The sequence below is a fragment of the Equus przewalskii genome, chromosome 15 (assembly GCF_037783145.1).
Source record: "Equus przewalskii isolate Varuska chromosome 15, EquPr2, whole genome shotgun sequence".
NCBI classification, from domain to species: Eukaryota; Metazoa; Chordata; class Mammalia; order Perissodactyla; family Equidae; genus Equus; species Equus przewalskii.
Window position 1 is genome coordinate 28,636,182 of NC_091845.1, and position 24,143 is coordinate 28,660,324.

Sequence of the window (24,143 nt, forward strand, 5' to 3'; positions counted from 1 at the left end):
AATGGTAAATTCTATGTTATATGTATTTTACAGTTAAAATAATTCTTGGTCTTAATGTTCTATAGAAATAGAAGAGACTGAGATCACCACATTTGACCACGCTTACTAGCACCTCCACCAGTAGATTTGGAGCAATAAAGGAAACAGTGATGGGAGGAAAGGAAAGGAACTCAGGTGAAACTGAGATATGACCAGAGGGGTACAGAGATATTTGCTTCTGACTCAAGGGAAACTCAATCCCGGGTTCCACCACATCCTAGTGTCCAGCAGGGGTCTCTCCCTAAGCTTCCTTTGTTTAACGCCTGTCGATTCCTAAGGTCCTCCAGGACCCCCAGAAAGACAGTGCTGAAACAACCTGAGGCTTTCAACCTCAGCAAGCTCCCTACTGTGAGGCCTAAAGCATTACTCAAACCAAGGACATGAGAAATAGAAGAAATTATTATAATTATGTGTTCTACTTTAAAAAGGCCTACCCTATCATATTATTTCATATAGCTAAGTAACATACTACAGAACTTATAAAGTCTATGTTAAAATGAACTTTTTCAAGGTATTTCAAGTCTTTCTTCAAACTGAGTTTTGAAGTACTACATGGAAGACCAAAATAGAGAAAGTAAAATAGTGCAAGACTCCAAGGAGCCAGAGAATTCTAGAATACACTTTGAAAACCACCAGACCTGGAGAAGAATCCTGTTGTTTTAGAAGGGGTATAAGAGCATCTCTGTCTACACCATGAAAGCATACAGGGAAGTAATCACAGAAGACTCAACGTGTAAGTTGCAATGAGATGATCACAAAACCCGTGGTTCTCAGAGAACCACTTGGGAAAAAATTCCTACAGGAAAAAAAGGTCAGAGACGATCTATGAGAAAAGTCCAACTGTCCAGCTATGCAAGCTTTATTTCCTACTACCGTCATCCCTAGGTGCTCAGGTCTTAAGGTCAGCAGCTGCAGTGCCAGAGAGCTTAGCAATCTTTCTGGGGCCCAAACATGGGTCCGTACACAAAAGAGGCAAGGAAATGCTTCTTGTGAATCATGAGAATCAGACAATAACTATGCTCTCCTTCCAATGCAATAAAACTAAGAAAAAACGAAATCACAGCCATCTCTAATGAAACAAATCCACTTCAAAGTGGCTTAAAGAAAACTAAACTATGAAGCAAAGGGGTTTATTGGCTGACATAAATGAAACGTTCATGGGTTCACCTTGTGTATGTGTATATAGTACTGCTATATGTCAAAGCAATCATAAGACCCTGGATGCCCAGGCCTGAGTCACACACCCATTCCTAGAGCCCAGAAAACGATAAGAGCCTACCCCAGAATGCACCAACTTGGAAGAGAAAAGGAAGGAGGTCATAGTTATCTCCCCAAAGCCTCGTTTTTTTTCTGGTGAGGAAGATTGGCCCTGAACTAACATCTATTGCCAATCTTCCTCTTTTTGCCTGAGGAAGATTGTTGCTGAGCTAACAGCTGTGCCAGTCTTCCTCTATTTTATGTGGGATGCTGCCACAGTGTGGCTTGATGAGCCACAGTGCTAGGTCCATGACCAGGATCCAAACCGGAGAACCTCAGGCTGCTGAAGTGGAGCACATGAACTTAACCACTCTGCTACCATGTCAGCCCTCCCCAAAGCTTTTTGATGTCAGAGCTTTCCTAGCACCCTACGCGAATTACCAACTACTGTGTAACAAAACCCCCCAAACCTCAGCAGCATAAAACATTAATAAACTTTTATTATCCAAGCTCTACAGGTCAGTATTCAGCAACGGCTTAAGTTGGCTGGTTCTGTCTCGGGGTTTCTAAAGGGGCTGCAGTCCAGACGTCAGCTGGGCCTGCAGTCACCTGAGGTTTAACCTAGAGGATTCATTTCCATGTGCTTCATTCACATGGCTGGCAAAACGGCGCTGGTTGTTGTCGGGAGCTTCACTTCTTCCTCAGTATCTGGTGATATGGTGGTCAGCTTGTTCCAAAGGAAACGATCAGTGAGACCAAGGCAGAAGCCCCAGTGCAGTTGTGGCCCAGGCTTAGAAGGGATAGAACAGTGAACAAGACATACAAAAAGTCCTGTCCTTGTAGAGCTCACATTCTATTGTGGGAAACAGACAATGGGTAAGATGAATGAATAAAATAATTTAAATAGTGATAAGTTCTAAGGAGAAAAAGTTAAAGCAGAATCATGAGAAAATTGAAATTTTAATAAAGTGTGTGACAGCCTGAAAATGGTCCCCAATGATCCTCACTTCCTGGTATTCCCATCCTTTACTAGACTTTTCCCACAGTGAACAGAGCTGGTGTGTGTGATCTGTAGAACACGGCAGAGATGACAGTGTGCGACTTCTGAGCAGATGAACTGAAGCTTCATCACCTCACCTCTCTGGACTCAGCTTCAGTGCTCATAGGAGCAACATTTTTACAGCCAAGAACTCCTCCCAATTATCACCAAAGCTAGAGGCTCACAGAATATGACTATGTTTCTAAAAAACCGCTCAGGTAAGAAAATCAGAACTGTATAAGCGGATGTGTCTAAACATAGACCTGCATCTTAATGTCAGATTCAGGTTTTAAATTAAACATGCTTGAAATATAATCCACCACGACAGATTCTCGAGAAAAGTCAACAGAATCCTCATTACAACTTTAGAACTGACCATAAAATGAGGAAGTCAGATCTCTTGGAAAGGCATAATGAACAACAAACAAAATGCCTCCTTTTCAAAGATTACGTTTAGGAAGGGTGAAGGCAGAGAGAGAAAAATAGTATCTAGTGTTGTCTTTAAATATCTCAGAAAGAAGGCTGTTAACACAGATGGTTTTTTTAAACTCTCTAAAATCTAGTCCCAAAATCATCAAAAATATTTTCCCATCAACCAAAAGTAGAGCCCCAATTGTATCGACACTGTATTTGTTATCAATTATTACCTAACAAATTACCTCAAAAGTAAGTGGCTTGAAACCACTCATCTTTATTACATCAGTTTCTGATAGCCAGCCAATCCAGATAATCACAATCATAAAACATTAGAAAATTATGTGGCTCCAATTTAAAATGACTATTTCTTAACCCCACCTTCTCATTTTTTACTTTCAAAATTATGCTATCTATCAAAGACAAAAGCGAAAAGAACAAACTGATTGTGCTAGCCACTGCAGAACCCCAATCAGGATACTTTTCTATCATTATAAATAAGTTAACCACAGACCCATCAAGAATAGTCTAACAATTTCAAGATTCCTGAGCTTTCCAATTCTCAGGTATTTTAAAATTCAAATGTGTTTTATGTATACTTCACCTTCATCTAATTCTTTGAAAATAGATACTTAATTCAAACAACCAGTTCTCCCATCATGCAAGGAAACAAGTATTAGACGTGAAAACCAAATTGTGATAATGGTAGGTGCTGATAAAAGGAGCTATGTGATACATTGGCAAAGTTATTGAGTGGCAGCAGATATTGTGTGTTTTCTAGCCACCCAGCATCTGTATTCTGCTTTCAGCTAAAAGCAGCTGGATCTCCTTGTGCGTTACTGTGCTTTCCCACCTGGCTCTTGTCTTGATGGACCGTTCAAACAAGGTATTCATCTTTCCCTAGACTAGGCCCATCATATAACTAACAGAGTTTTAAACACAGAGTGAAAGTAAATTCGGAAAGATTCAACCCTGAATCTAACCCTTTTTGAGCTGGGATTTTTAGCTTTCCCACAGATTTCACCAGCTCCTCTATCTTTTTGCAACAAAGTCCATCTTTGCTTAAGCTGTCTATTATTTGCGACACTGACTGACACAGCATAAGTTAAGTTTGTATTATTTGTGGACTCAGTGGTAGTACTATATAGTTGTTCAACAGCCAGGACACTCTGCTATCAGTGTGCAGGCAGAAAGAGAGACAGTTATCGTCAGCATTCTGCGCAGCCCACCTAACATGGCACCTAGTTCATGGGTGGTACAACGTCTGAGAAATCCAGTAGCAGGCACCTGTGTGAGCTTCCTTTTATCAAACATATTACAGGAAGCAAAACTGAGATCTACCTTTAAAAATATCCCATTTCATACAAAAGGCATGTTTTGCTTTGCAAAAAAGTGGTCCATAAGATTTGCTTGAAGATGGTACTCTCATTTCTGCAGGATCTATTAAAATTTTTAATGTGCCTACCATAAACAATAGCACATGTGTACAAGTAGGCATGTAGACAGATGTTCAGTCAAGTATCATTCTTAACGTCAATAAAATATAAACGATCTAAACATCTAGTAATGGAGAAGCAAATAAACAATCACGGAATAGCTACAATAAGAAAATACTTTGCAAAAATTTAAAACATGAAGCCAATATAAATGAACTAATGTGGACCACATGTGCAAGGCATAAATAGAGCAAATCGTCCATTTTTTAAAATGTAATACTTATACATATACTTGTGCACACACATGAAAACATATATATTATACTTTCTCTCTGTAAAAATAAAAGAGCAGGATATTAAATATTTCCCAAGGAGATATGAAGAAACTCATAGACACATTAAAAGCAAACTATTAGTATACTCACAAAACCACTGATAGCTTTTATTTGAGAAAGAGGGGGAAAGGCCTGGGATTAGGGAACAAGTTGGGAATGAGGTTTGTACAAAACACTTCAATTTTTTTACCAGGAGACTATAACCATGTATTGCTTACAATAATTAAAAATTAATCACAAAAATATAGTAGCCTGAAAAAGTCAATGCAGCTTAAGGCAATTTAGCTATCAGACCTTTGTAGAAAGAGACTCACAATACAACAGGAGTTTCAACTGTTATGGAAAGATGACTCCAGCCACAAAGTCTGGGGTTAACTATTAAGCATCCCAATCCTTTTGATCTGCCATGGGTATACCTAGGATTAGCCATATGACTAGTTTTTGGCTATTCTACTGTAACCAAAAAAAATTCAATGCCTGAGCGCAGTCAGGTTTTGATTACTGTGTACACTTCCCTCACAAATCACCATCCCCTATTTCACAAAGTTCATCACATTCTCTCCAATACCAATTAGCAGTATCTGGGCTTCAGGGAGCCACAGTAAACCACATTCTCATCACGTATGGCATAGGACTCTGTTCTATTTCAAGTCCATCTTCCAGGGAAAGCTTTCAAATAGTTTAAATCATATAGTTCTCTTTTTCCTTAACTACATGGATCCTTTCGCTGCAGTTCCAGTTTATAAAATAAAGCCCTGTAAAATCGTTCATGAATTTCCCATGTGGCAAGTTCCAGTAATTTATTCAGGTAAGAAATGCGTACATCAAACCATCCACCACTGAGCTGATTTGAAAGCACTAATTGTGGCAGTGGTTTTATAAAGAATGTTATCTATTTCCATCCTGTACAAATTTAGGAGAAACTGTGGTTTCCTGTTCCAGGGTGTTGTCCAAAAATGACTCCACAGAAGTCTGCAAAAATAATCCTTGGCGTTTTGTTTCAAGAGGAATACTTGGAGGGTTTCCCACTGAGAAAGGAAATGGGCTTGTCCTGACTGCAAAAGGCCCCATGCGCTCCAGAGACTGCAAGAACAAACACAATTTTGGTTTTAACAATGTTTAATGAAATCACTCTTTGGGAGCTCTCTGGGAGGGGGCCTGTGCTGTGAGGTCAGAGAAGCTCCATGCCGGCCTCCAGCCAGTCCATCCGTTCTGAAACTTCCTTAAACCTCGGTTTCCTCAACTTTGTTACAAAATGGGCATTACACCTGCCTCTGTCTTCTAAGAATTAAAATGAATGCACTGTACTTAGAAGAACGCCTGGCACATGGTAGGGCACAACAATGGTTTTACATATAACACACATTTTTTTTTTCATAAATAGAGTTTTAGACAGTATAAAACAACTCAAGAAACAGTATACTGAGCTATTTAGGGAAGAACAGTTCTTTATGTTCCATATTCATTATAGCAATGACTTCAGCTTAACAAAACGTTAACGAATAAAAATAGTCTAAAATAACAATTCGAATAGGAAAAGATAAAATAATTTTTGAAGATCATATTAGTTGCTATAAAAGGTATATTAAAGATACTCTAAAGTATAACCCTACTTTTAAAAGAACATCCTTAACTTGAAAAGGTAAAAAATGCAAATATTCCTCCAGCCTTTTCCCTTTCATTCTGACTCACTGAAGGCTAAGTTTGCCAGCAGAGGCATTTCAGAGCAGAGAGGAGCCGAGAGGAGGTCAGGTGCACAAACTGTTTTCATTTGACCAAGGACCATAGAGTCCACCTAGCATCCAAGATACAATCTCTTGAAAAGAGGGCAAAGAATGCAGAAAGGAAGGTGGCTTCCCCCCATCAGAGGTCACAACCACTGCCAGCAAATGCAAATCCCCATCCAGGAGGAGGGGCAGCCCCTGCCGGGAGGTTTCAATCTCTACTCCAGGTCCCAGAGACTTTTCACTGCCAGTCCGGTGTCCTGAGCCACTTCAGGCACAGGTTCTCTGGCATCTGCTCTCCAGTCAAAGGAAAGCATGCACGAGAGATTCCCAGTATGTCCTCAGCCACGGCTGGGCACTGGGAGAGGCTCCACAATCCTTCCACATTGTGAAGCAGTGGAACCCTCATCTGCCTGTCTCTTTGCAGCTCAGGGTCGGGGACAAGGAGTCTTCGGACCACTTTCATGTAGTCTGAAGAGGAAAACAAGGGGGAAAAGCAGAGCTAGATACACAGGGAAGCCCTATATATATAGAATGAAATTATGTAAGAGTTTAATCGTGGAAGCCGAATCAGAAATTCACCCTGCACAGGAGACAAGGCTATCTTGGCCACTCTCTCCATCTCCTCCAGAACAGGAAGTCCCCCTGAATATCTGGCTGTCTGACTAGCCCAGTTTTAAGGCAGAGCTTTTTGTTTCTTTAAATCATTTATGTGTTTTGCCCTGGATTTCAGGACAAAGAACATATTGCATAAAACTCATTCAACCTTTCGTAATTTCTTTTAGATTTAAGCTTTAGGGGCTATGAACAGCCTGGAATCCCCCAAAGAGTATTGTCCAAAAGAACTTTCTGCAAGGAAAGCAAGGTTCTGCTATCTCACCATCCAGTACGGTAGCTACCAGCCACATGTGGCTCCTTAATGCTTTGAAACCTGGCTAAGGAGACTGTGTATCAGTTTGCTGAGGCTGCATACTAGGCAGCTTAAAAAGTGGAAATTTATTGACTCACAATTCTGGAAGCTAGAAGTCCCAGATCAACTTGTGGACAGGACCAGTTCCTTCTGAGGGCTGTGAAGAGGATCTGTTCCATGACTCTCTCCTAGATGCTTTGTACGGAATTGTTGGCATTCCTTGGCTTGTAGAAGCTTCACTCTGATCTTTGCCTTCGTGTTCACAAAGCATTCTCCCTGTGTATCTGTATGCAAATTTCCCCTTTTTATAAGGACACTACTCATACTGGATTAGGGGCTCAATCTGCTCCAGTATGATCTCATCTTAACTAATTACATCTGCAATGGCCAAATAAGATTACATTCTCAGGTCCTGGGGGTTAGGACTTCAGCATATGAATTCGGAGGGAAGACAATTCAAATCAAAAGACTGAGGAACTTATTTTTCATTTTATTTCACTCCAATTAATTTGAATTTAATTGGCCACATGTGGCTAGCGGCTCCAGTACTGAATAGCATAGCCCCCAAACATTTTCTGTATTTCACTGTATTCTCTCACCAAAGGCTTACTGTGTTCCAGACATTGTCTGAAGCTCTATGCACAGCAGGTTCTGTTACCACCAGTTACCCAAGGAGGAAGCCTAAGTTCACAGAGGGTACTCGTACTTGGTCAAGGTCAAAGAACCTGTAAATCAGGACGTGAATCAGGATGGGGAGGTTTCTTACGCCAAAGCCTATGCCTTGAGCTGATCCGGCAGCTGCTTCCATTACAAATTAACCTCTGAAACTGTCTCGGGACATGCAACAGTCACATGGATGACTACATTTCTAGCTGCCTCTTATGGGAAGACAATTCATCACTCAGATATTAATTGCTATTATACGGATTAATTACTTACTATTGTAGCTTTGAGTCTTAACAATGTGACAATAATTATCTCTAAAATAGTACATGTATAAATAATAAAATACAGCAATTCAAATTTTTACAGCATTTATCAGATATTAAACACTGAAGCGAGAGCTTTATACAGATACTTTCAATGTAACATTAAGTACTATTATAATCCCTATTTAATAGATGAGGAAACTGAGGCTTTCAAAGGGTAAGCAATTTGCTTCAGGTTACAGACCAAATGAGCGGTCCCTAACTCACATCTGCCAAGACTGCAAAACTCCCCCTGAACCTCTGCGATATGATTTCATAAAACTTACTAATACATATGCTTATGTACCAGTAAAAGTAATGGAAAATACTACATCATAGGTTATGAAGCTTTTCATAGCCTTCAAAGAGATTCACCTTGCAAAGAGCTCCTCCATGTAACACAGAGAACCAAAACATTCTTTTCTAATCTTCCACAATATACACGCTTACACCGAGTGTGTTCCTTGAAGATATTTCTGGTGAGAAAGCTTTAGCTCACGTAATGGCTTTGCTTGAGAGTTTAAGGATGAAGTATGCGTTTTAAGAAACGACATCATGGCTTTTCCAGGGGAAAATTGAAACGTTATTTCAAGTCCCCAGATAATAAGATCAATAGACAACTTCCCAGTGGAGGCATTTCCCTTTGACTGACTAAAGCAACAGCCTCTGCAGTTTGCCTCGAGAGGCCACCCCACAGTTTAATCGTCCCCATGGTTAGGGTTTTTGTCCTCATCTATAGTCTAAAATTCTTTCTGTTAAATTTCAACACGGTAACCACAAGCTGCTCTCCCAAATAATCGCCCTCCCTCGGTGTTTTGCACCCACTAAAAACCTTTGATTGGTAACTGCTCCTTCATGGAGCCCCTACCTACAAGGTGCCTTTCAAAGCACTAATACTTTGAAAACACAAAAGAACATGAAACAATCTCCACCCACAAGATGCTTAAAATGGGCTGCTGGGGAAACGGGTGGCAAACCTAAAAGAAACAGAGTAACAACATGAATGGATCCATTTTCCCTTTATTCATAAACAATCATGTAAGAAATGGATATTGAGCACCCACTATGTGACAAGTACTGCAAAAAGATTAGGCATAGGGCAACAAATAAGCCAGAGAGAGTCTTACTCTAATTTATATAGACTTTAAAACCTTTCAACATTGCAATATTTAATTCAGTTATCCCCAAACTATCAAATCATTTAATATCCTTTTTAAGTTATATGATAATACAGTTCCAGAAACTAGGATTGCCAGATTTAGCAAATAAAATACAGATACCAGTTAAATTTGAACTTCAGATAAACAACAAATAATTTTTTAACAGAAGTATGACCTATATTTTATCTGGCAAACCTAAAATATCATTTGGCCAGTAATATTAAGTTGCAAAACAAATATCAAATGCAGAGTTTTGTACCAGAGCTCAAAGAGTTCAAAACTTCAGGCAAATTACCACCTAACAATTCTCATATTTAAAGTGTGGAAGGGTGAAACGAGACCCTGGGTCACCATGCAACTCCATGACAGTTGTGAATGGTACCCCCTGGGTGAAGAAAAAATGGAAGGTTTAACTAAACTTTTGTTGATGGGATTGCAGTTTCTAGTTTTACTTGATAAATATAGTTACAGGAAACAATGCAGTGTTGAACAGGGCGAGAGATAAATAAGCCTGTCTTTGAGTATGCTATCACAACCTATACCACATTTAATCCAAAAAAGTCAAGGTTAACAACCTGCTCCTCCAAACATCTATCAGTTCTATGTGCATCCATCACTCAGCAGCAGTAAAATTTCTTATTGTTTCTAGACAGAATGCCACATGCTTGAAAGGCAGTGGATTCACTGCAACACACATACATACCTAGATGCAAACACACTCGCACATTCTCTCACCAGCTTGGTGAGCAGTATTCCTTGGCTCAAGTCTTCAATCTTGACCCTAGTCAGTACCAGAAATGTCCTCAAGGGAGGATGGTCCAAATCTACCTTCATTACATGTCACTTGTATTCCATGGCAGGAGAGACAATATTCTGAGGGCCCTCAATAATGCAACCCAGTTTATATTTAGGATGTGCAGGGCACTTACTTATATGCTGTAGCACAGACTTCTACTGCTACAATGAAACTTGTGTCTTTGTCTCCCTCGGAATTTGTTTCCTTTTCTTCCTGATGACACAAATACAGTAAATTTCCCAAACTCCCTCATTGCAGCGCAGGCTTGGAAAAAGAGGGCAAGTAGGTCAATGGAATGTGGCAGAAGTGATGGGTACCACTTTAGGCCTGACCCATACAATGTTCCCAAAATAGATCATATACAGAGCTACAAGATAGAAGGAGCCTGGGACCTTGAATGACAACCTGGACCTGTATACATTAGTAACTTTGCATGAGTTAAAAAAACCTTTTATTCTGTTAAACCAATGAGATTTGAGAGCCTGTTACACTTCCCAGTGTTACTGATATATGCCCAAGCCTTTGCAATACAAGAAAATCTCTCTTATCTCAGTTTCATGTTGACTCCTCTGCAAAGAAAATCCAGTTTTGTTGCATATGTCAATTTGATCTTTCATAAGACACATTACCACCAATATCTGGAGATGGTTAAACCTACAGTTCATCTGGAACAAGAACCACCAGAAAGAATTTGAAGGAAGAAAAATAAATAAAGGGTTTGCATTACAGACAAAGCACACTGTAAAGTTAATATATAAAGCACTGTGGTACTGCCACAACAATAGCTCAGATAAATAAAATATATACACAGGGCCTGGAAACTGACCCATGTACAAATGGAAACTAAGAGAGAGATAAATGACTATAAGACAGTAACTACCTTCAGAGAGTATTCTGAGACAACTCACAGTCGGAAAAGTTAATTGACATGTTTTGGCAAAGAAGCTAAAATGTTGATTGGGCTTGTATGTAAGATATTTTAATAACTTTGGCAGTTCTCAAATTCCTCAGTCCTTCACAAATCCAAGAGGTATACCCCTGAGGCAGTTTTCGTCTCTTTTTTATTACCACACCAAAAGTATTTATTTTATTGGTGGGATTCTATTGACTGGAAAAGATTTTTCCTTTACAACTCTGAAATCTTAGCTCAAATCCTTCCCCAACACAGCTAAACGGAAATACATTATTTGTGGATGCCAACACCTGATACACGAGGCACTTAGGCAGAAAATCTCTTAAAAACTGGACATTTCTTAAAAAAAAAAATAAAGTTCTCCAAGTTATCAATTCCACACACTTAAAATGCTGCAAAACTTGGGTAAAGTAAAACAGCATTGTAGTTAAAGTTCAGGTCATGGAGAGCTTAGGAAATTCATATTTTACTGCTACTAAAAGTGATACATTTCCACACCCTCCTTTCAGGCATAAGTTCAAAGAGAAAGGTAGCATGTCTAACTACCTCTCATTTTCATTTTAAATCAATTTAATTGGGGCCAGCTCAGTGGTGTAGTAGTTAAGATCAAGCACTCTGCTTCCACAGCCCAGGGTTCGCAGGTTCGGATCCCTGGCACAGACCTAGTCCCACTAGTCAAGCCACAGTGTGGCGGCATCCCACATAAAATAGAGGAAGCTTGGCAACAGATGTTAGCTCAGGGCCAATCTTCTTCTTCTTCAAAAAATCAATTTAATTAAGGAAAAATTTACATAAAATAAAATCCACTCATTTAAGTGTACAATCTGATTACATAAAATAATACAATTGTATAACCAGCGCCACAATCAAGTTAGAGAAGAACATTTCCATAACCCCAACATGTTCCCTCATGTCCCTTGTAATCAATTTCCTCCCTGGTTCCTGCAGACTACTCATCTGACTTTCATCATTATAGTTTTAACTTTTCCAGAATTCTGTAAAAGTGGAATCTTACATTATATTGTCTTTTATGTCTGGCTTCTTTCACTCAACACATTTTTGAGATTCATCCATGTTGCTGCATGTGTTTCTGGTACATTCCTTTCTACTGCTGAGTTGAATTTCCCTAGAAGGAGGTAAGATAAATTGCTTGTCTACTCACCAGTTAATGGACATTTGGGTTGTTTCGAGTTTTTGCCAATTATGAACACTCATGTACAAGTTTTTTGTGGATCTCGTTTTGATTCCCATAGCTTTACAGTAAGTCTTAAAATCCCATAATTTCAGTCCCCTAACTTGTCCTCTTTTTCAAATTTGTTTGCCTATTCTAGGTCCTATGTATTTCCAATAAATTTTAGAGTCAGTTTGCCAATTTCTATTAAAAAGCATGGTGGTATTTTCATTGGGTTTGCCTAGAATCTATACATCAATTTCTAGCTCTAAATTTAAGAGATTCCAATATGTGGGTTTCCAGTCTAACTTGTTCTCCTTCTCATGCCTCTGTCCACCCTGACACTGTGCATTTAGACATAGTTCCTAAACCAGCAACTGGCATGTAGTAAGGGTAGCACTGAGCATCCAGAAGCCTGCACCCTTCTCTTCCTGTTCCCACTGTCGGTCCTGGCCTTCCACAGGACTCCTGCACCTCTGCAGCTACACAGTCTTTGGCAGCCCACACTCCCTCCATGGTTCCACAAAAAATATCTGATTCATGCCAACTGTGCCTCAGGAAGCTCCCTTGGTCTCTGGCTTCCTCTGCCTCCAGCATCTTGGAGTAGCTTCTCAGGCAGATCACGCCTCCTAAGTCAATCTCACACTGAGGCAGTGAGGAAGACTGCACATTCGTACCACACTAAGCTCCCTTCCCCACCTGGTACATCAATTTATGGTCCTTTGGTTACACAATTACCTGTACTCAAGCAACATTACCATTCCATAGTGTTCCCTTTGTCTTTTACTTTCAGTTAATTTCACTTAATAAATTGCCAGTGGATGGAACCACATAATTGTTCTTTTTTGGCGCCATTTTCTAAGCATGAAAACATTTCCTGCGGGCAGGAGGGTGTGGGAAAGAGGGCTAGGCTAAGTTTAATTACACCTCCTCTGACCTGACAGTCCAAAGGATTCAGTAATAAAAAGAGTCCACCTTGTACCTCCGGTTAGTTCAATGCTCCATTAGTACAAGTAATGACTTTATACCTACAGGACAAAGATTTTTTTTCTCTTCCTTTTAAAAGAAAGAAACTTTACAAAACTAAAATTACTACAAAGATAGCAACAGGCTCTTAATTTCTCCACCTAGGGCACACACTGGAAGTCCTCACTTCAACTCATGCCTTTTCAACACGCATCTGACATGGAAAACCAAACAGAAGGTTTTTCCCCCAACTACAATAGGACTATCTTAAAATACTTCTTTAACATTTGTTGTTTTAACTTCTATAAGAGTTACAACGTATGAGGTGATGCTTTTTTATTTTTTCTATTTGTTGTACTTGATAAAATAATCAATGGATGGATAAAAGGTATGATAAAAAAAACAGATATCTATCTGAAATTAACTATATCTTGTATATTTGTTTACTTACATACTGTCTGTCTCAACACCATCCCTCTCTCCTCCAATGTAAACTCCAAAATATAAAACACGTTTTCTGTCTCATTCACCCACACCCAGAAAGTGCCCAGCCAAGAGTAGGTACTCAATGATGCTTTGATGAATAAAAGACTATTTAGCTTATGTTCAAATCAGCATGAACAAAGCAAAAAATAGTTACACGATTCACACTGTGGCATCATTTATAATAAAACCGAAATCATCCTCATTCCACACTTACTAATAGCTTATTAAATCACTTAGTTTAAGAGATGAAAGTCTAATTTTTTGTTGCCTTAAAACAAAAAGACACATTTGCCCAAATCAAAATTCAATATGTAAGACATTCACTTCTTAAGATTATATGGTTTACAACCCACAATATTTTAAATTTTAAAGATTTATTAACTGGAAGAATATAGATCAAAATGGATCCTGGATATTTAGACAGAGAGTTAACAACAAATGTTCTTAAGAAAGTTAATTATATTCAGTCAAAAAATTAAAAGGAACCTAAATGACTAAAGCAAAATTGTATCAATTAAGGCACAATCATACAAACTAATATGATTTAGCCATTGTAAGCACTAAGAGCTTAATCCCACTCGCAAATGCTTATGATAAAATATCAAGGGGAAAATGCAAGCGCACATCTAAATATATATGTGCATATAAATTGTAAGTATATACATAAATATATGTGTGCTGCATTCCCTAAATTCAAAGACTCCATGAATTCTGGAATACACAGTCATTTTAATAGCAGCTTTTTTGGAGGAAAAAGAAATAGCACCACATAAAATACACACAACTCTAAGATGCATTAGGATTACAAAATAAACCAAACATGCAAGGCGGGTGAGTTTTTATAATGAAAAAAATGCTGTGTAGGTAGGGGGACAAAGGCGAGAACTGACAGAGTACCCAGCGGGAGAACAGTACTAGATTAAAATTCACAGAATGTCAAAAGCAATTCTTTTTCCATAATGTAACTGTTATTTTTATTTCTCTACATTTTTCTTTATTTTCCGGCTTCTCTATATTGAACATGCATTGCCTCTATAATCTTAAACTTCATCAAAAAACATTTTGGAAGTATTTTTTCAAATGAGAAAGTAATGTTGCTGTATAAAGTTTTATTAGGCAAATTCCTATCTTTTCAATTCCAGCCCCAACTGTGTCAAGCTCAGTTTAAACACTTCAGAAGGCCAAAGCTCTTGGAGCTGGTCCATCCTAGAAATTCCACTCTTCTGGCAGCTGGAGAATATTTACTGTTTTACTTTAGTTTGTTTTTGCATTTATCTTCCTTGCTGATCTGGAGCTTCTAGGAGCAGCTGGACACATTTTTAAAGATACAGAACATTTTCATGGAACATTCTCTTGTGTCCACTGCTTTCTGTGCACCTGAACTAATGGTCTTTCTTTCATTCTACAGAGGCCAAACTCTAGGTCTATCTGACAGTAAATATTTTTCAGGTGCAGTCAACTCAAGAACTATTTAATATAGTTAACACATCAAATAAACTTTTCCTGCCACCAATAAAAATGATAATTTCCCATGAAACAAGAATCTTTATTTCTTTTCTCAGTGATGTTTCTTACCACAGTTCAGCTTTTTAAAACCCATAAATGAAAGTTATTTATTATCTTACAAAAGATATACCTTGTTGGTTTTAGATTTGCTTACATTAAAAAATTCTCCGGTAGAACACATAAATCCGAACCCTGCATACTTCCCTCAATCCTCATTGAATTCATAAAGCACTCATTTTTCAGACATTTTAATTAACGTGCTAACTTCATACCATTGTTCACTTAAAGACCAGCCCCCATAAAGCATGAAAAGCTTACATTTTTATATAGCTCCTTGTTAAACAGAAATCTCTCAGAATTGTGGAAACAAAGACAGTAATAACATGCTATCAATTTTATTTACAGAAACATAAGACAAGAACTAATTCCACATGACAGTTTTAGCAGGAGAAAGCAAAGGAAGAGACGAAGCTCAAGGAGGATGGGAAGAACACTCAATTCTCACTTTTTGACCAGTGATTTGATATGGAATATTATATTACTATTGAAATAAAATTTAGTCAACTATTTTTTAAAAGTTCTTCTAACTTGATATTGGCTTCAAAAGGTTCAGTCCACACAAGCAAATTTAAGTCATCTCTTACTTAAGGGATCATCCTCACTTAAAGGATTCACAGCCATCAACTGCTATGTAGAGTTTTAAAGGAAAAGCCTGATGTTAACCACCGTGCAGGCCAGAATATCACATTGGAGGCACTCTCTTGTGTTCATTTGAGACCAGGCTTACGGAGCAGTTAAACTGACTCAGTCAAGAACATCAAAAACTCAAGGGCATGCTGCAACTTACTAGGAGGTTAACTTTGGCAATGTTATTTTGCAATTAAACCCTAAAAGGGATCTTTCAATGGGAAAAAAAAAACACAGCATATATACCTATGTAGTGTTGGTGGCCTTAATTTACAGTCAGGACCAACCTCTAGAATTAATCATCTAATACAAAAAGACAACTCTTCAATTGATCTCAGGTAGGCCAGCCAACAGCACAACCTTCCCATGTGAATTGCTCCTCACATACTGAGTTCAAGACAATGATTCCAGTGCCTTCATCATTCATCATTCATCTTCACCATTCATCATTCATCATTCACTCACTTCTTGGTCCAGTTCCTCCCCACTCACCACATCTAGAATGTAGGACCAGTCATTTAACCTCTCCGGTATTATGGACTGAACGGTCCCTCCCCCCCCGCCCCCTGCCAAATCCCTATGTTGAAGCCCTAACCCCCAATTATTATTAGGAGATAGAATCTTTAAAGAAGTAATTAAGGTGAAACTAGGTCATAAGGGGGAAGCCCTAATCGAAGTGGACTAGTATCCCACTAAGAAGAGGAAGAGACACAGAGGACAGGCCACATGAGGACACAGTGAGAAGGCAGCAGCAGATCGCAAGCCAAGAAGAGCGGTCTCAGAAGAAACCAAACCTGCCCACACCTTGATCTTGGACTGGCAGCCTCCCGAAATGTAAGAAAATAAAATCTGTTGTTTAAGCCACCCAGTCTGTGGTATTTTGGTATGGCAGCCCTAGCAGACAAATACACCTGGCTTCAGTTTTTCCACCTATTTTTGATTATCCCTCAAAACTGAATACTGCAAGCATCTGGTGGTTGAGAACTAAAAGGGCATTAAGCAAAGTATCTGGAAGATAGTAAAAGCATAGTAAATAGTAGCTGCTATACTTAGTATCTCTATCCCTAAATAAAGTTGGCAGGCAGGAGAGATGAAAACCAGTGGTATGTTTTGGAATTAAGCCGACCACCCGTGTACACTAACACCAGACCCCAGAATGTTACAATCTCAAATTGTATTCACTTCATCCATTTATTTCCAAGCTCTTACTATGTGCTACACACTTAGAAAACAAGATGGAAGGTGAGGGGTGTCTGTACCAGAGAGGTCAGAGGCTAGTGGACAAGATAGACAAGAGGTACATACCATAACAGAGTCATACACAAAGAACAAGGGTTTGGAAAGAAGAGAAGAGACCTAAGCCCTTTTCTTCCAATAAAACCCTGAGATAAGAGTCACAATAACATGATGACCAAAGGTAAGATACCCAATGTGAGAGATACCTGGAAACTACCAAACTGATGGCATAATTCTGAATATAAATGTAAATAATCTTGCAATGGGCCTGACATTTATGATGCTGGATTTAGGTGTATATCTGTATTCAGCTGAATTAAAGATGGAAAGCCAGTCAAAGGGAATGTAAATATGAAATAAAGCCCCAAATATAAATAACCCTCCAAATTAAGCCTTCATTGACTTGGAACAACAATCTGGATGAAGTAAAATGAAACTGTCTAAGCCCTGAGTCCTGGATTCCTGATATATACATTTTTTAAAAATTTTTAGGATGAGGAATCAAAATCAGTACAACATACCAAAAGCAGATTTGTAAATAAATTAAGCTCAACAGTGAAGAAAGTTCTGTAAATTGCCCCCCTGCCAGGGAGAATATTTTTGACAGAGAAATAATCTTAAGGCCAAAAGAGAAATCTTTACGAACAAACTTGACAATAAAAATATTGCAGATGATTCGAAGACCAATTTTTATCAGAGCTCATTCCAACAACCATAACCGCAGGAGACTTTTTTTGTGGAGAAATGACTTCAGGGAGGCAACACGTCAAAAGAAGACGCTATAACAAATAATCTTCCTTTCAAGGCAAATGTGTTTTTTTGACAAATAAGCTAAAAGAGAGAATGTAAGAATAAGCTGCCTGTAATGCTTACTTGCCCAAGAGGAACACCTTCTGAAGTCCTAAAGCTGACCTTTACTTCATTAATCCTATTAAGTTACTACGCAGTGACTAATTGAAACAGTAATATAGATAAGAAATAAAGAAAACTCATAACCCTGTGGGCAACAATACCTGAGCTCTGCTTTGACAGATGAGCTTGCATGCAATACACTTCAGTGCTGAAGGAATGAAGGACGTACAGAGGAAGGCAGGAGAAGGGTCAAGGGATAAAGGACACACCTGGATAAGAGTCCAAATGTTCGGTACAAACTTGCAGGGTCTCTCTTTCTATTAGGTGTAGAGTAACCACACACACTACCCCAAGCATAAAATCTAAATTTCTGAAATAAACTACATTAAACCAGTAAAAGATGGTAAAAGCTCTCGTGATTTCTTCTTCGAGTTTTGAAGTAGATATGCTATATCAAAAGTATGCATGTTATGGAGACAAAGAGAACAGATTAGTGGTTACCAGGGGAAAGGGGGGGAGGGGGTGGGCACGAAGCGTGAAGTGGTGCACCTACAACACGACTGGCAAACAATAACGTACAACTGAAATTTCACAAGGTTGTAAACTATCATAATTTCAATAAAAAGTTAAAAAAAGTTTGCATGTTAATTTTGATAGATGTAGCAAATTGCCCAGCAAAATTGTGTGTATTAAAATGTATGCCCTATGGAGTATTTAGGGTCTTGTGTGGAGTTCATTTAAAAACTATCAATCAGGAGACTCCACCTACACCTCAGGCCAATTCTATTCCATTTGTCCAATAAAAACCAGGCAAATAGGGCCGGTCCCGTGGCCGTGTGGTCAAGTTCGCGGGCTCCGCTTCGGCGGCCCAGGGTTTTGCCAGTTGGAATCCTGGGCACAGACATGGCACCCCTCATCAAGCCATGCTGAGGTGGGGTCCCACATGCCACAACTAGAAGGACCCACAACTAAGAATATACAACTTTGGGGAAAAAAAGGAAAAAAATAAAATCTTTAAAAAAAAAAAAGCAGGCAAATAGAGAAGATTCGAGTGTCAGCTCTCTTGTCCCAGTGGAATTACTCTGAGTCCCAGTTTTCTTAGGTGTAAAATGAAGGTAACAATACCTGCTCTGTAGGAGCACTGAGGGAAATAGGTGAGATGATATGAGATATGGGCCCGATATTCCAAAGGCAGCATACTTCAGTGGTAACAGTGCTAGGTCCAAAGCAAGAAAGCCTGGGTTCAAGTTGAAGTCAGTCTCTTACCAGCTGTGTGACCCTGGGCCAAATGCTTAACTTCTCTATGCCTCCAGCTTTTCACCAAAAAGGAGACTGTAACAGTACCTGCCTCATAGGGTTGTTATAAGAATTAAATGAGTTAGTACACGCAAAGGGTTTTGAGCAATGCCTGGCATGTAAAAACATTAAAAAAAAGAAAAAGAAAAAGAGAGTCATTATTTTAGGCAGCAAATTCAATATTCCAAACCCTATTTCCAAATCCAATAATTTTCAAAGTGGGGCTTCTATCACCATGTCAAAACTAAAAGCACAGCTGTGGAGAGAATATGCCCGTTACAGCTCGATGGAAATGTGAATTCATTTGCATGGAATTGTGCATGCAAAGCACCTCCTTCTTCTTGTTAGGCTGAACAACATGATTACACTTATTTTGGCAGATATAATTTCTTGATTGACTCTTTCTGGGATACTTTATAAGATACAAATGTATAAAATCAATGTATAAATGAAACTTCATCTGGAAATATTTTTTAAAATATTAAATCATTTTTTTTGAAAAACATTCTACCTAGAATAGTTATAAACAATTAAGACATGAGTTTATCCTCTCTTTTCTCTTTCAGGAATTTTTTTAGTCTTCTCGTTAGAAACAATTAGAAAAATTTTAACACCATCAATATCTATCATATAGATGTAATATATATGTATGTATATATATATATATATATATATAGCTATATGTATATACACACACTGTTAGAACCAAGAATTCCTATTAAAAATCTATCACCTTTTCCAATGAGGAAAAAGTCTCAAAAGTATCATCTCCCTTAAGAGAGAGAAATCAAAAAACACCCCAGATTTGGTAACACCTCTGTATCAATGGTCAATGGCATGACTCCAACTCGTCTATTCCTGAAATTCCCACGTCATTAATGTGAGAGGCACTTGTAGATGGAAAAGTGGATTAATATAGTCAAAGGACAATGATGGATGGAACCCATGAGAAAGGAATGAAGATCCACGAAGGAAGAGTGAATTTTACTTTCACCTGGGTTGAACATCAAGCAAAGGAAACAATATATAAGTTAAAAAACAGGAGTCACCCGAAATTTAAACAACGGAATAAAAAGTTCATTCTGTGTGTGATATATTTATAATAGGTAAAAATTATCTCAATGATTTTATGCGTTATATGAGTTCAAATTGTTCACTTAACTGCTTTATATTTTACCAGCTTCTTCCTTCTCTTCACCATAAATGGATACTGTGTTCTTTCCCAAAGCTTGTGAGACACATTTACACACATTATTAATATATTTCAGTGAAAAAGTCTGCAACATCAGCTAAGAGTATTCTGAGCTTTGCCTAAATTTGATCCCTCTATAAAAATATGATAGATACACATATGACATCACTACATCTTTAAGCACACAAATCAGTAAAGGAATAGGGATATACTTTGCAGTTAAATGTCCATCACTCTCCTGATATGCCTCAAAACTTGAGAATACCAGACTGTGCGAGTTAAGGCTCCAAATGTTGAACCAGAGTGTTTCTTATTTAAACATTCTCATGAGGTCTTAAAAATGAAAGCAAGCCACTATGCAAAAAACAAAGCACAAATTTCACTTTGGCCCCACAAATCACAATGTGCTGTTACCTCCTGAGAAAGAGAATCATCACTAGTTTTAAACGATGTAGTCAAAGATGGAGAGAAAATTGTCAACAAATCTGTCAAGGATCAGTAAACCTCGAAAAAGCCCTAAAGACCGCTTTCCATCTTAAAATACTACATATATGTACGTATGTATGTATAGTAAAACACACATTACATATCACACACATATATATAATACACACACACATATATATTTAACATATACGTTGTCTTTTCTGTTTTACGATTGAAATACAATCACACAACTAAATTAAACATTATCAACCTAGAAGACAATAGCATCCTTCATCATAAGAGAGTAAGACAGGTCATACCGTATAATTCCAAAGCACAGCAGTCTCAAAATTCACACAGTGAAGTTTCCAAAAATACGGCAATTCTGATTTGCTACACAGGTTTTTAGAACTGGCAGTATTCCCAGGGTTATGCCAGATGACATCACAGCATTTCTCAGAGCTGGCTGTTAAATAAACTTTTAAGTGAATAAATTTAACCAGGCTTTGATGTAAATCTAACTTTTAGGGACAACTACGTGTGTAACAAAGGTGCTGTCTTCACACTGCAGTATCATAATCAGCCCATGCAAGGGCTTTTGTCTTCTTTTCTGTAAGATATGCACCATCTGGAGGATGCAAGAACCTCACAGCATTACCAAACTAAAATGAATGAAATGGTCTTCTGTAGTTGCATGCTAAGCCAACAGAGCCAAACGGATCACACACAAGACAACGTTTTACCCTAAGTTCAGGACCATGATAAAACAGCTAATTAAAATTACTAAGCAATTTTCTGGACTGCAGGCCTTTCACTTGAAGACTGACAGAAATTTTCAATAGAGAAAAAACCAGAAAGGAAGCTATGCCATACAAAAACAGAACAACAAAATCACCAAGAGTCATCAATGTTGGAAATATGCTTTTCTTATGGATTAATACACTCTCCCTGCCAACACTGTCAAGTGATTTGATTCAAACTCTAGTAGAGTCAAATCTGAAAGAGAGAGAGAGGGAGGCAGCAGCAAGGGTCATCAAATATTTGTTTTCGAAGTAGTTAACCCACGAAGGCTTTCTTTTGGACTGATCCTTCAAGCCGGGGTATTTCCCTGGTGGTGTCGTTTAAGGTAGTGATCGGCTAAGTGAGGCGTGATGAATGGCCCCCAGCCTGCACCAGCGGCGACACAGGCCCGTTTGGCCCTGGCCACGGAAACAGAAAGGTCATTCATTACCCAGTGTGAACAAACAGAGTGCACGTTTGTGATAAATAACGGTCATTATTGAACTACAATGCTCTCTGGGAATTCCTCAACACTTCCTTGACATTAATGTACTATTCAGGGAGGGCTCAGCGAGTCTCTCTCAATATTATTTAGTGCTTCATGTTTTATGTGGGATACCAGAGAGACGTTTACTTCTCCTTTGTTGGGATGCATGGGTCTGAACAAACACCAAATATCTTCTTTTCTCATATTGCATGCCAAGTCTGTTCCTCCTCTCTCCCATGTACACACACATGCGTGCACACACACACCCATTGCATATGCTAAGGACGTATATCTGTATCAATGCCAGCAGACACTAACAAAACATAACACCAAAAATAATGGAGAAATGGTCCGTTTTGGGGTTTGGCCTCTTTTGAATAGAGGATGAGTCACATAGGTAACTAAATTATACCCATGACCAAGGAAAAAAAGGAAATATAAAAGATGATGGTCCAAATAAAGAGATTCCTCAGGGAAATGAAAACCACAGCTCACCTTTCTTCACATAATCCTTGCCACTGTGCCTTCACACAGACTGCTATCACTGCAGGCAGACTTGTCACTCTCTCCTCCGGAAGTCTTCACCAAGACAATTCCCACTGGCTTAAGCTCAATACCATCCTATTTGAAGTCTTTCCAACACATCCCGTCCCAACCATGCACATTTTGTCACCCCTCCCTTGGGTTCACACAGTAGCTCCTTGAGAGGCTAGATAAAGCACCTGTTGGGGCACATGGCAATTGTCGGTTACGGGTCCATGCATTCACTTTCTATCTGGAGTTAACCACATGCCAGGCACTGTGCAAATGAAGAAGTCAGGCCGTGCACAAATCGGACCTTGTCTACCTTGTTCCGGTCTAGTGGCATTCTCTCCATGGAGTAGCAAGGACTTATGACTTCTTCATTTGTACTTTCCCAGATGCTACTGACTACACCTGGTACATTGCAGTTGCACAACACATGTGTTGCTATATGAAAGAACGGACAGCTACATAGGCAGATATTAAATATCTTCTCTATTGTGTCACCCAAGTTTGCTTATTGCATATGGGAAAGTGACTTAACCCTTTGCAAGCCTAGGATTTTAAACCTTTAAAATGTGAATGACAATTATTTTATTTCACAGGAATGCTTGAAATATAAAATCCATGTAACCTAACTTGATACACTGAGAAGAAAGGACATATAGAATAGTAAAATCATGTACTTACCACAAAAATATAGCAATGACAACTAACAGCAAAACAAAAGCTAAGTGTTCTCCATGGAACATAAGCCAATAACGCATAATTCACTTGATCTAAGGATCATGAGTTGATTTAAGGAAAAATATATTTCCATGGTAAGAACAGTACCTAATATTTCCAAATAAATATAGTAAGACTAAGTATCTGTCTTCAAGTAGTACACACGAGGTAATGTGCTATTTTAACATCTAATATAGACATTTTTACGGTATTACATAGCACGCACAACACGTATTCTATTCTTGAAATAATTCTACAAAGTAGGTAAGATGTCCTTGGATCTCTAAACTAGCTATATGAAGAAAGGACTACCAGTGAAACCTATATTTTAGAATAGAAAATCTTTGTATTTTTTCTCCTTGATACTAATATTTGTATCCTGTTTTATAATTGGATAATCTATACTGGGAAGGAGATGACATGATATAGATGGATAGACAGGCAGATAGATCCTTTTAGATGTATATATACAAACATGAATACATATTCACATATATATGTCAAGAAACTATCGCTACAGCCAGGGACATTTCCACAGCCTAAAGAACAGATCAGGGATGTCACAGGACGTCAGGAGGCCACACAAAGAATCTTCAATTGTTAGATAGGACCTAGAAGATGTCTGCCCTTGAGTCCATGAGTGAGACTGACATCCCTGGATTCTGTCCTCCTCCTATCTCTCCTCCCATCTGATGGGGGCTGTAGCTGGTGGTGGGGGGAGGGAAAAGATGGAACGAAGTGCAAAAAGAGCACATTGGGAACCAGGAATTTCTCAGGGTGAATTAGGTTATGCTACAGAAATAGTCCTCCAAAATAGAAACTTAAAACAAGATGTTTTCTTGCTCATGCTTCAAATGCACCATCTCGGAGACTTGGCTC

At 38.6% G+C, this 24,143-nt stretch overlaps 1 protein-coding gene across 6 annotated transcripts in view; it reads right to left on the reverse strand.

The window, feature by feature from the left end:
• Window positions 1-24,143, reverse strand: part of PTPRG (protein tyrosine phosphatase receptor type G) — a 676,181-nt gene that overhangs the window by 414,732 nt on the left and 237,306 nt on the right. The gene's annotated exons all lie outside the window — the stretch shown is intronic.